This window comes from Schistocerca serialis, chromosome 4, assembly GCF_023864345.2.
Source record: "Schistocerca serialis cubense isolate TAMUIC-IGC-003099 chromosome 4, iqSchSeri2.2, whole genome shotgun sequence".
NCBI classification, from domain to species: Eukaryota; Metazoa; Arthropoda; class Insecta; order Orthoptera; family Acrididae; genus Schistocerca; species Schistocerca serialis.
In genome coordinates this window covers 173,175,984-173,190,361 of record NC_064641.1, presented here as the reverse complement: position 1 = coordinate 173,190,361, position 14,378 = coordinate 173,175,984, and positions in this window count along the sequence as shown.

Below are 14,378 nucleotides of genomic sequence, written 5' to 3'. Positions count from 1 at the left end.
AGATTTAGGTTTCTTGAGATTTCCCTAAATCGCATAAGGCAAATGCCGAAATCGTTCCTTTGGAAACGTCACTGCCGATTTCCTTCCCCATCTTTCAACAATTCGAGCACGTCTTCCATATCCTTCAGCCTTCATTCTCCAAGGTGGATGGAAGAAGGTACTTCTTACTGTAACTTTTCCCGTACCAGTCGTGTATGAAACGCAGAAGGAAAAACTGTTTAAATGAATCTGTGGGCGTTGTAATTAATGTAATATTGGTTTCTTTTTTGTAGTACATACAGTAGAGAACTGTAGACAGCTGTAAAATATTCCTCATATAATGATGGTTCTGAAACTTCGTAAGTAGGCATTCGCAAGGTCGTTTGCGAGTGTCTGCTAGTTCACGCTTTTTAGAATTTCTGCTACGCTCTCTCGCGGTTAACCAAACCAGTAATAATTAATGCTGCCCTTCAATGCATAAATGGGTGCCACTCAATTGAGCCGTGTTCTAAAATGGGTCACACGACTGTTTCTAAGGGGATTGGTTCGTGTACACAATGGGGTAATTTGATAAATTTGTCAGTTTTCTGTATAGTGTAGGTCAAAGAAAGCTGTAAAGCCACGTTATGGTTGGTTGGTTGTTTGGGGAAGGAGACCAGAGAGCGTGGTCATCGGTCTCATCGGATTAGGGGAGGATGGGGAAGGAAGTCGGCCGTGCACTTTCAGAGGAACCATCCCGGCATTTACCTGGAGTGATTTAGGGAAATCACGGAAAACCTAAATCAGGATGGCCGGACGCGGGATTGAACCGTCGTCCTCCCGAATGCGAGTCCAGTGTCTAACCACTGCGCCACCTCGCTCGGTGGCCACGTTATGCTTACTATCTTTTAAAAGATATTTTGGGAACAATTTGATGTACGAACTACATCTTTAGGTTTCACACGTTTTTCTGAATTTCACTTTGTGCTGCAAGTGAAACAAAGTAATTTAATTATTTAATGCACAAAATAGGTACACATATCTCGAAATAAAAACAAAGTAAAAGCTTGATTTTTTCTGAGCGTTCTTTACATAGTTATGTTTAAGGTACACTTTCAAAAAGATTTTTCTATCATAAATTACCGTTTAAAAAATGTTTAACAGTGATAATCAAATGTTTCAGTAATTAACTCATAGTTTTTATTTGATAAAGTCTTTAATTTTCAAATTTAAGTAATGAGAATAGTCTGCTTTCTAGTTAAGTATGTTTTAAGACAGCATACAAAACTTCAGCTCCGTATCCTTAATAGTCTTTAACCTATGTATACTAGAATATAAAAAAAGCGAACTTTCGGGAAAGCCAAGTTGTTTCTCCACCTACCCTGCATAACACTAAGGCACCCTATATCAATAATCACCTTGTTTCTGGTGGTGCTCTTCACCCCTTTTCTTTTTCAGACTTCTTGCTTCTTTGGTGGCTTCCAAGACTGATTTTTCCTGCGGTCAATGGAAGCTAAAGTTCTTTTCATATTTAGTACACCAGGCCCTCCCATTAATTCCATAACCTTAAATCTTGACACTGTACCGTCAGTGAAATGTAGAAGAGCGTCCAGCAACAAATATTTTCAAAATATTTCTTCCTACCATAACAGTTTCTGGTATCTGTTCATACACTCCTGGAAATGGAAAAAAGAACACATTGACACCGGTGTGTCAGACCCACCATACTTGCTCCGGACACTGCGAGAGGGCTGTACAAGCAATGATCACACGCACGGCACAGCGGACACACCAGGAACCGCGGTGTTGGCCCTCGAATGGCGCTAGCTGCGCAGCATTTGTGCACCGCCGCCGTCAGTGTCAGCCAGTTAGCCGTGGCATACGGAGCTCCATCGCAGTCTCTAACACTGGTAGCATGCCGCGACAGCGTGGACGTGAACCGTATGTGCAGTTGACGGACTTTGAGCGAGGGCGTATAGTGGGCATGCGGGAGGCCGGGTGGACGTACCGCCGAATTGCTCAACACGTGGGGCGTGAGGTCTCCACAGTACATCGATGTTGTCGCCAGTGGTCGGCGGAAGGTGCACGTGCCCGTCGACCTGGGACCGGACCGCAGCGACGCACAGATGCACGCCAAGACCGTAGGATCCTACGAAGTGCCGTAGGGGACCGCACCGCCACTTCCCAGCAAATTAGGGACACTGTTGCTCCTGGGGTATCGGCGAGGACCATTCGGAAGCGTCTCCATGAAGCTGGGCTACGGTCCCGCACACCGTTAGGCCGTCTTCCGCTCACGCCCCAACATCGTGCAGCCCGCCTCCAGTGGTGTCGCGACAGGCGTGAATGGAGGGACGAATGGAGACGTGTCGTCTTCAGCGATGAGAGTCGCTTCTGCCTTGGTGCCAATGATGGTCGTATGCGTGTTTGGCGCCGTGCAGGTGAGCGCCACAATCAGGACTGCATACGACCGAGGCACACAGGGCCAGCACCCAGCATCATGGTGTGGGGAGCGATCTCCTACACTGGCCGTACACCACTGGTGATCGTCGAGGGGACACTGAATAGTGCACGGTACATCCAAACCGTCATCGAACCCATCGTTCTACCATTCCTAGACCGGCAAGGGAACTTGCTGTTCCAACAGGACAATGCACGTCCGCATGTATCCCGTGCCACCCAACGTGCTCTAGAAGGTGTAAGTCAACTACCCTGGCCAGCAAGATCTCCGGATCTGTCCCCCATTGAGCATGTTTGGGACTGGATGAAGCGTCGTCTCACGCGGTCTGCACGTCCAGCACGAACGCTGGTCCAACTGAGGCGCCAGGTGGAAATGGCATGGCAAGCCGTTCCACAGGACTACGTCCAGCATCTCTACGATCGTCTTCATGGGAGAATAGCAGCCTGCATTGCTGCGAAAGGTGGATATACACTGTACTAGTTCCGACATTGTGCATGCTCTGTTGCCTGTGTCTATGTGCCTGTGGTTCTGTCAGTGTGATCATGTGATGTATCTGACCCCAGGAATGTGTCAATAAAGTTTCCCCTTCCTGGGACAATGAATTCACGGTGTTCTTATTTCAATTTCCAGGAGTGTATATACAGTTGTTAAACGCTGAAGTTGGTTGCTAAGTAAAATAAGGTTGGAAACTTGACGGCTGAAAGGATTTTAATTTGACATCCCCTATCGAACAGCCCGAGTCCCGCACCCATCTCTAACAGGATGGACATACAGAGAACTATAAAAGTGTGTTCGTACCTGTAAGAGTGACAGTTGATACTGATTGTAGTCGTATAGGACAGCAAGTTTCAGCATTTTGTGACGCGCGCGGTTTTACGTTTGGCAACATTTAAGCTGGTTGCCAGTGATTGAGAAGAAAAAGCCTGATGTCCAGCGTCGATTCACGAAGAGCAGTCGCCCAAGCCAGCGTGTGTGCTTCGGCCACGATATCGGAGGATGAGCTCTGTGCGAGGCCGCGTCCAATCCCGGCCTGGCTCTTCGATCTCCGATACGGACCGGCTGGTGCACCGGCGGACCATTTAGGGAAGCGAGGAGTGCGCGGCATGTGACATGGTGGTGGCGGGGGGGTGGGGGGGGGTGGGGATCGGGGCCACGCCCATCGCCAGGAATTCCACTCTCCACATATCGCATCGCTGGCGGAGTAGCCACCGAAAAAGCAGGCCCGCTTTGGCAAGGAAGAGTTCTCGCGGGAGGTCAAACCACCAACCGACGTTGTAGCCACAAGCAGGCACAAGGGATCGGTGTTCACTTGTTTACAGCAGGTATTAACATGATACGCTTACATTCCCCCCCCCCCCCCCCCCACCAGGACACACATCCATGGAAACATATCCCTCCAAAAGAATACGCAAGACACATGCAATAACAACGACAATAAAATAAATGGTGGTAAAATAATGCAATATCTACTGTTAATGGTAGATCAACAATGTCAACATCGACAGTAAACATGCTTAACTGAAATTGCATTCATTCCTAAGGAGAACAAATACTGAGAAAATTTTGTAACCAAAAGACAAATAAATTACATTCCAAAGCACACAAAGTGCTTTGAGTCTTTACAGGGGCTTGAGAGGGCTTGTCGTTACAGCTTTTTTCTTTTTTTTTTTTTTTTGTAGACTATACGTTGTGACGTTAGCAGCGGTTCGGTGATGCTGGTGGCGTAATTATTGTAGCCCCTTCAACCAATAAATCAGAATGAGTACATCATCTGTAAGTAGCGTGCCTCAGCGATACAGATGGCTCTACCGTAGGTGCACCCACAACGGATGGGTATCTGTTGAGAGGCCAGAGAAACGTGTTGCAGGGGCAACAGTCTGAACAGTCTGGATGATTGACTGATCTGGCCTTTTAACACTAATCAAAAGCCGGCCGTGGTGGCTAAGCGGTTAAAGGCGCTACAGTCTGGAACCGCGCGGCCGCTACGGTCGCAGGTTCGAATCCTGCCTCGGGCATGGATGTGTGTGATGTCCTTAGGTTAGTTAGGTTTAAGTAGTTCTAAGTTCTAGGGGACTGATGACCTTAGAAGTTAAGTCCCATAGTGCTCAGGGCCATTTTTGAACTAATCAAAACGGCCTTGCTGTGCTGGTACCGCGAACGGCTGAAAGCAAGGGGAAATTACAGCCGTAATTTTTCCCGAGGGCATGCAGATTTACTGTATGGTTAAAGGATGATGGTGGGGACTACTCAGGAGGACATCGTTATCAGGAGAAAGAAAACTGGCGTTCTACAGATCGGAGAGTGGAATGTCAGATCCCTTAATCGGGCAGATAGGTAAGAAAATTTAAAAAGGGAAATGGATAGGTTAAAGTTAGATATAGTGGGAATTAGTAAGTCCGGTGGCAGGATGAACAAGACTTCTGATCGGGTGAATACAGGTTTATAAATACAAAATCAAATAGGGATAATGGTGGAGTAGGTGTAATAATGAATACAAAATAGGAGTGCGGGTAAGCTACTACAAGCAGCATTGTGAACGTAATATTGTGGCCAAGATAGACACGAAGCCCACGCCTACCACAGTAGTACAAGTTTATATGCCAACTAGCTCCGCAGATGACGAAGAGATTGATGCAATGTATGATGAGATAAAAGAAACTATTCAGATACTGAAAGGAGACGAAAATTTAATAGTCATCGGTGACTAGAATTCGATAGTAGGAAAAGGAAGAGAAGGAAAAGTAGTAGGTGAATATGGAATGGGGGTAGAAAATGAAACAGGAAGCCGCCTGGTAGAATTTTGCACACAGCATAACTTAATCATAGCTAACACTTGGTTCAAGAATCATAAAAGAAGACTGTATACATGGAAGAGGCCTGGAGATACTGGAAGGTTTCAGAAAGATTATGTAGACCGGTGACTTCGCTGTTTGGCCATAATGGTGAGACAGAGATTTAGGAAACAGGTTTTAAATTGTATGACATTTCCAGGGGTAGATGTGGACTCTGACCACAACCTATTGGTCATGAACTGTAGATTAAAACTAAAGAAAATTAAATAAGGTGGGAGTTTAAGGAGATGGGATCTGGATAAACTGACAGAACCAGAAGTTCTAGAGAGTTTCAGAGAGAACATTAGGGAACAATTGACAGGAAAGGGGGAAAGAAATACAGTAGAAGAAGAATGGGTAGCTTTTGAGGAATGAAATAGTGAAGGCAGCAGAGGATCAAATAGGTAAAAAGACCGGGGCTAGTAGGAACCCTTGGGTAACAGAAGAAATATTGAATTTAATTGATGAAAGAGAAAATACAAAAATGCAGTAAATGAAGCAGGTAAAAAGGAAGACAAACGTCTCATAATTGAGATCGACAGGAAGTGCAAAATGGCTAAGCAGGGATGGCTAGAGGATGTTGAGGCATATCTCATTTGGAGAAATGAGAACTACTTGTATGAATATCAAGAGCTCAGATCGAAACACAGTTCTAAGCAAAGAAGAGAAAGCAGAAAGGTCGAAGGATTATAAAGAGGGTCTGTACAAGGGTGATGTACTTGAGGACAATATTATGGAAATGGAAGAGGATGTAGGTGAAGATGAAATGGGAGATATGATACTGCGTGAAGAGTTCGACAGAGCACTAAAATACCTAAGCAAAACAAGGCCCCGGGAGTAGACAACATTCCATTAGAACTACTGATAGCCTTGGGGGAGCCAGCCCTGACAAAACTCTACCATCTGGTGAGCAAGATGTATGAGACAGGAGAAATACCCTAAGATTCCAAGAAGAATATAATAATTCCAATCCCAAAGAAAGCAGGTGTTGACAGATGTGAAAATTACCGAACTATCAGTTTAATAAGTCACAGCTGCAAAATACTAACGCGAATTCTTTACGGACGAATGGAAAAACTAATAGAAGCCGACCTCAGGGAAGATCAGTTTGGATTCCGTAGAAATATTGGAACACGTGAAGCAATACTGACCCTACGACTTATCTTAGAAGAAAGATTAAGGAAAGGGAAACCTACGTTTCTAGCATTTGTAGACTTAGAGAAAGCTTTTGACAATGTTGATTGGAATACTCTCTTTCAAATTCTGAAGTTGGCATCGGTAAAATACAGGGAGCGAAAGGCTATTTTCAATTTGTACAGATACCAGATGGCAGTTATAAGAGTCGAGGGGTATGAAAGGGAAGCAATGAGTGGGAAGGAAATGAGACGGGGTTGTAGCCTTTCCCCGATGTTATTCTATCTGTATATTGAGCAAGCAATAAAGGAAACAAAAGAAAAGTTCGGAGTAGGTGTTAAAATCCATGGAGAAGAAATAAAAACTTTGAGGTTCGCCGATGACATTGTAATTCTATCAGAGGTAGCAAAGGACTTGGAAGAGCAGTTGAACGGAATGGACAGTGTCTTGAAAGGAGGGTATAAGATGAACATCAACAAAAGCAAAACGAGGATAATTGAATGTGGTCGAATTAAGTCAGGTGATGCTGAGGGAATTAGATTAGGAAATGAGACACTTGAAGCAGTAAAGGATTTTTGCTATTTGGGTAGCAAAATAACTGACGATGGTCGAAGTAGAGAGGATTAAAATGTAGACTGGCAACGGCAAGGAAAGCGTTTCTGAAGAAGAAAAATTTGTATTGAGTGTAGGCATGTATGGAAGTGAAACGTGGACGATAAATAGCTTAGACAAGAAGAGAATAGAATCTTTCGAAATGTGGTGCTACAGAAGAATGCTGAAGATTAGATGGGTGGATCACATAACTAATGAGGAGGTATTGAATAGAATTGGATTGAATAGAATTGGGGAGATGAGGAGCTTGTGGCACAACTCGACTAGAAGAAGGGATCGGTTGGTAGGACATGTTCTGAGACATCGAGGGATCACCAATTTAGTATTGGAGAGCAGTGTGGAGGGTAAAAATCGTACAGGGAGACCAAGAGATGAATACACTAAGCAGATTCAGAAGGATGTAGGTTGCAGTAGGTACTGGGAGGCGAAGAAGCTTGCACAGGATAGAGTAGCATGGACAGCTGCATCAAACCAGTCTCTGGACTGAAGACCACAACAAACACGGCAACATGTTGGCAGCGCTAAGAGTGCATTAGTATCACTGACACCGCTGTGCGCCCTCTGTAGGAAACTCCGTTGCCGGTCGGCCTCGCAGTTAGAAGTTAATAGCAGTATTAGAGGTGAGCAGTGTTACCGCGAGCTAACGATCTGGAAATGGAGATTTAGTGTCGGTTGGAAATGGATTTTAAATGATCATTAATATATGTCTTAATGTCTGGGAAATGGAACTATTACAATAATATATACTTTTGGGACTGGATGTCACATGATTAAGGTAAAATCTGTTAAATGCATTGTTTGCTTCGCAACAAAATCATTCCTTTGCTAACCACTTGCCTATTAGTAATTAAAACCTACTGTAGTTAGAATCTTTTTACTTAGCTGGCTGTATTCTTGCTGTATTTGCTGTTGTTTGTGTCATGAAGACCTTCTGTGAGGTAAGTGACTTATGAATTTATGGGTTATTGTTGAGATTTGTTCTAATTCAGGGCCATTTTTTAGTGTTAACTATTTGCAGTCAGATTGCTTTGCGTTTGTATATTGTGGGTCATAAATGAATAGAATAAGTTTGAGATGTATTTGTCACAGAAAATTCTGTAAGTCAGTGTTGATTTGATAAAAAATAAGTAACGAGACAGTAGGTTCAATTGGACTCAACTGTTTAAGAAGGTTCAGTAGTTGCATTCAGCGGTTTAAGTAAAAACGTGGAAGTTTCACACCACCTCAGTGTATGTTTCTCCAGACTATAATGCTATTCTCCATATCATTTCTTTTGTCACTGGTTGGTAGACGTAGTTTTTGCTGTACAAATCCACGTTTTCATGTGTATGATTACAACGTTCTTGACACACACATTTCTGTTGCTAATGTCTTGCACACAGTTTTAAAGTACTGTGTAAGACGTGTATATTTCTATTGTCTATTGTCAAACCACAATTTACGAAAGATGTTTGTATTTTATTAATAGGATTAAGTAGAAATAATTAATATTTGTCATGTTGGAAATAATTGTGGTAGCAGGGAATGTCTGCACCAAAGTATTGTTGGCAAGAGAGACCGCTCGTTGATATAATTTTAAAAAGGGCGGGAGAGACAGCGTATGGATACATTTTAAGAAAAGAGCGAGAAAGCCCGCGCATTGATACATCTTGTAATGGTAGCAGGGATTGTCTGCACCATAAAGCATTGTTGGCAGGAGAGACCGCACTTTAGCCTTCGTAGGAGTCAGTAGTAAGCGAGATGTGAAGTCAGTCGGTAGCAGGTCTGAAGCGAGAGGTTGAGAGGAGCAGTGTGGTGTGCCTTCCACCCACCAACTATGATTTACAAGAGATTATAAACGGATGTACAGAGAGATCAGCTAACTGTTATCATATGAGGAACTAATATTATTGAATTTTTTTTTTTTTTGAGAAACTCAAGACTACTGAAGGTATGTTTGTGCATTGCTAGTTGTAAGATTATTGTAAAAAGTAAGTCCCATTTGAACGTTTGTAAAATCATTTCATTCAGAATATAATTAACTTTTGCCAGCAATATTGCATTTCTAATTATAATCCATCCCAAAAACCATCAACCTAAAACTTTGCAAAATTTTATTGTTGTCAAGAAAAAGTTTAACTATGAATTACGTAATTTCAGTCAAATTAATTATAGAATAACGTCAGCTTTGCTATTAAAGAATAACGTCAGCTTTGGTAATAAATACAGCCACTTATTATGACAGCCCACCAGCAGCTAATACAGTATAATAAAACAGAGTAAGTATATTCATGTCGCAGTTCGATGTAGCAGTCAGATGGCGATCCAGTAACAGTAAAAAGGTAAGGAACAGTTTTGGGTTATTGCAGGTAACGACTGAGGGCCACGACGACGAGACATACTATGTTTTGTCGAAATAATCAGAAAATAACTTTTAATAAGCAGCATTTAAATTTGTATGAGAGGATTGAGAAAGAGAATTAATATCAAAGGGAAGATTTCATTTGTTATTATTAAGCAAGAGGTAGAAATCCAAAGGGAAGGTTTCATAGGTTATTGTAAAAGGGAAGGTTGCGTAACACAAAAGAGGTATAGAGGAGACGGGAAGGTTTCAACTTTTACTCGCCGATCGCGGAGCAAGGACGTAGGTAGGATCTTGTCGAATGGTGATGGGCGGGATCGGGAGGAGGGGAGGGGGGGAGGGGTCTGATTCGCTAAATGTCACGTGGTACACAACGACAATCGGTAGACCCCTTCTACTGTAAATATCGTTGAACGACGCATATTGTCTAAACCTTCGCAAAACAACATTAAAATTAAATAGAGTCCGCCCGAGAAATAAATATTCCGCAAATCAAGGTAAGCACTGCTTCTAAGTTAATGGAAAAGTAACTTCTATATCATGGTTTTATAGCTGCAAACCATTACAGATTGAAAATAGTAAACAATATCTGAGAAATTATAAAAACTACTGAACTCGAGACTATGAGTAAAAATAATTATTCTGAATATTTTAAATAGAGTAAAGAAATATTTAATAGAAAATTGTTAAGGCTTTCGTGGCCACTTGTTTACAAACTACCTATTGGCTTCTGTCTCGGGTTCTTCGGCCGACGTTCGTCTGATGATTTTACTGACGTTTGGCCAGCACGAGAGGCTGGCATTGTCAGAGCTTCACCCTCCACTGCCGGTGGTGAGCTGGAGCCGATCTCGCGGCCGCAGACTATATGTACCTGGCGCGCCAACGTCCGAGGGCTTCTCCGAGGTCATTTCCGGTGCGGTTCTCCTCTTGCTACCTGCGACGGACGCTCGCTGCAGTATGGGAAGCCAGGAGGCAAGAGGAGAACCGCACCGGAAATGACCTCGGAGAAGCCCTCGGACGTTGGCGAGCCAGGTACATATAGGCTGCGGTCGCGAGCTCGGCTCCTGTTCACCACCGGCAATGGAGGGTCAAGCTTTGACAATGCCAGCCACTCGTGCTGGCGAAACGTCAGTAAAATCATCAGACGAACGTCGGCCGAAGAACCCGAGACAGAAGCAAATAGGCAGTTTGTCAGATATTTAATACATAGTCCAGTCACACTATTATCCGGATGTCTTATATATCAGTTATATGTGATAGCAAGAGAGAAACTATAAACTGAGTTAACCAGTTTAGCTAAAGATACACGCCAAGACACAAGACAAAAAAAAAAAAAAAAGATCACAATTTCAGAAATGTTGTATGATTTACTGAAGATAAACAACTTCAGGAAACAAAAGAAAAGGAAACAAGTAAAAGAAAGAAATGAAAAATTCGTAGTTGGAATTAAAATCCATGGGGAGCAAAATAACTGATGATGGTCGAAGTAGAAAGGATATAAAATGTAGACTGCCAATGGCAAAGAAAGCGTTTCTGAAGAAGATAAATTTGCTATCATCGAGTACAGATTTAATGTCAGGAAGTCTTTTCTGAAAGTATTTGTATGGAGTGTAGCCCTGTATGGAAGTGAGACGTGGACGATAAATAGTTTAGACAAGAAGAGAATAGAAGCTTCCGAAATGTGGTGCTACAGAAGAATACTGAAGATTAGATGGGTAGATCATGTAACTAATGAGGAGGTATTTAATAGAATTGGGGAGAAGAGGAGTTTGTGGCACAACTTGACTAGAAGAAGGGATCGGTTGGTAGGGCATATTCTGAGGCATCAAGGGATCACCAATTTAGCATTGGAGGGCAGCGTGGAGGGTAAAAATCGTAGAGGGAGATGGTTCAAATGGCTCTGAGCACTATGGGACTTAACATCTATGGTCATCAGTCCCCTAGAACTTAGAACTACTTATACCTAACTAACCTAAGGACATCACACACATCCATGCCCGAGGCAGGATTCGAACCTGCGACCGTAGCAGTCACGTGGTTCCGGACTGAGCGCCTAGAACAGCTAGACCACCGCGGCCGGCTCGTAGAGGGACACCAAGAGCGGAATACACTAAACAGATTCATAAGGATGTAGGTTGCAGTACGCCCTGGGAGATGAAGAACCTTGCACAGGACAGAGTAGCATGGAGAGCTGCATCAAACCAGTGTCTGGACTAAATACCAACAACAACAAAGAACTTGACAAATGGTGAAAGTCAATAATGCGTTGGTCCACTTATGCGAGCCGTTATTCGGGCTTGCTTTGAGTATTACAGTTATTGGATGTCCTCCTGAGGGATATCGTGCGAAGCTCTGTCCATTTGGCGCATTAGATAGTCAATATCCGAGCTCGTTGGAGGGTCCTACCCATAATGCTCCAAACCTTCTCAATTGGGGAGCGATCCAGAGACTTTCCTCGCCAAGATAGGATTGGGCAATTACAAATAAAAGCAGTAGAAACTCTTTCTGTGTGCGGGAACTCACCTTCTCGCTGAAATACAAGCCCAGTATGGATCGCCATGAAGAGTAGCGAAACGAGACGTAATATATTGTCGATGTACCGCTGTGCTGTAAGGGTGTCGCGGATGACAAACAAAGGGATCCTGCTATGAAAATAAATGGCACCATAGACCATCTCTCCTGGTTACCGCATCGTGCGACGTCTACAGTCATGTTGGGACCTCACCGCTGTCTGGGGCGTCTTCAGACAGGACTCCGCTGGCCGTCGGAACACAATTGGAGGCGAGACTCGTCAGAAGATAATTCTGTCCCAATCAATGACATTCCAAGCTGAAGACGTGTCTGAAAACACCCAAACAGTAGTGGGATACCAACCTGACTCTCGCCCGCCATACAATCCGACAATCAGGAGTGATGGTCTAGGGTGCCATTTCTCTTCATAGCAGGACCTCTTCGGATGTCATCCATGGCAACCTTAAAAGTCAGCAGTCCGTCGACGATATTGTACGCCCCGTTTTGTAAGCCATGCTCGGCTTATATTTCAGCAGTAAAAAGCCCGCCCGCACATGGAGAGAGTTTCTACAGTTTTTGTAAGAAAATGAAAAATTTACAGTCGTCCTTATTTTGTCATTTATTGTGTAGCTATCAGTTTCGGCGCTTCAGTGCACCTTCTTCAGGCCTTAGTTGATGATGAAGGTGTTTTCACGATTCATGTGTACGATTCATCGGTAGCCTACAACTGGTTGTTGACAGTTGATTGGAAAGACGACATCAAGGTTACAGGCAGTAAACCAGTTGTTGGCCACTGATGCATCGTGTATCCGGTTGTGATAATCCCTTCAGCATCAGCTAAGGCCTGAAGTGCCGAAACTGGTAGCTAGACAATAAATGACAACATAAGGACGACCGCAGGTGTTTCATTTTCTTGCAAAGGAGAACAGCCGTAGTCCCCCAGCCCTCCTGGCACAAGGATGGACGTACAAAAACTTTCTACAGCTTGTCTTCGTGCTTGCCGAACCCAGCACGTTTGGCGGATCTCGCCCCAGTGGAGAACTTTTGGAGTGTTATGGGCAGGGTTCTCCAACCATCTTGGGATTCTGACGATGTAACGCGCTCATTTGTGCAACGGCCTTGCCACATTGGTAACATCCGTTCCCGTCAGCTCACCGAAATTAAGCACTGCCGTGCTTGGCTAGTACGTGGATGAGTGACCGCCCAGGTCTGCCGAGCACTGAATTTTGCATGAAATGTTTTAAGGCCTTCTGCCTTTTGATTAAAACTCTTCTTGCTGCTTAATATGCAGCCCTCAGCTAAGTTCCATTAAAATTAAATTGCTAAGGCCTCAGCCTGTTTAGATTGAAGATTTAGAATATATTCTTGAGTGAAACCTCCAGAAGAACCTTGTATTTCAATTTCTTGCTTAGGCCTTGTGTCTTGGATTTTGAGAGTGGCCTTCAGACGACCTAAAATTAATCAAAGGAGGTCGATTAAAGTTTTGAGTGTTTTGCATCCTTGTAATATTGTGTGTTGACAAATAAAGTTTGCATGTTGAGTGCAACTGACAGAAACTTATTTTGGCCCCTTTCCACAACCTAATACGCTCCGTCCTGGTAGCCAGGCATTTCACGATAACTTACTGGTCTATGGGGAAACCCACTGCAATGCAGCTGAAGCTCAAAGGACGTATTCACAGCGTTTTCCAACGCGACGTCTACTTTCCGCGACGCGCCTGATATTGCCCAGAACGTAACAGAATATTTTGGAGCACGTGCCACGCTCGGGAAGCATATCTTAAGTGAAAATAGCGCGAATGTTCACTGTAGTGTAAACGAAAGTGTTATCGTGCCGGTTGCAGTTTTATTTGTACCTATAATAATAATAATAATAATAATAATAACTGTTATGGTCATTATTATTAATATTACGGAAGCCATTAGATCTCGCCCAATAATACCTAGTTCTTATTTTATTTACTACAAAGAAGAAATGCAATGGACATGGAGATATTGACGTCTTCTGTACAAAGGATTCTGGAGGAACAAAAATGGCATCCCTTTAAGCTGCACCTCCACCAACAGCTACATGGAAACGATTTCCAGGATTGCGTATCGTTCTGCAGATTTCTCGTAAATAAAGTAGCCGTAAATATGGCTTTCTTCAGGCAGATTTTATGGGGAAATGAATGGTATTTCGCTAATGACGCCACTGTCAATAGGCACAATCTACATTACTGGGCTCCTGATGTAAATACAGTTACATTTACAGTTACATTTCTCACTACAGAACAAAACAACAAATATTCTAAACCATCGAAGATATGTCTACAGGATAGAGAAACGCCCACCGCATAGCCGATACCATTGTCCAGGTGGTGAATTCACTCGTTATTGAAGACCGGTGAATTACATTGACAGCCTTTGCCACAGAGATCGAACTGAGAGTCGTAATTGCAACGGACGTGCAGTGCTCGTCGTACACTTGTGCACCGTTCGATAAATTTCCGTTCTCCGCACTCCTTGCGCTGTAAGGAAAAGGCACTACACCC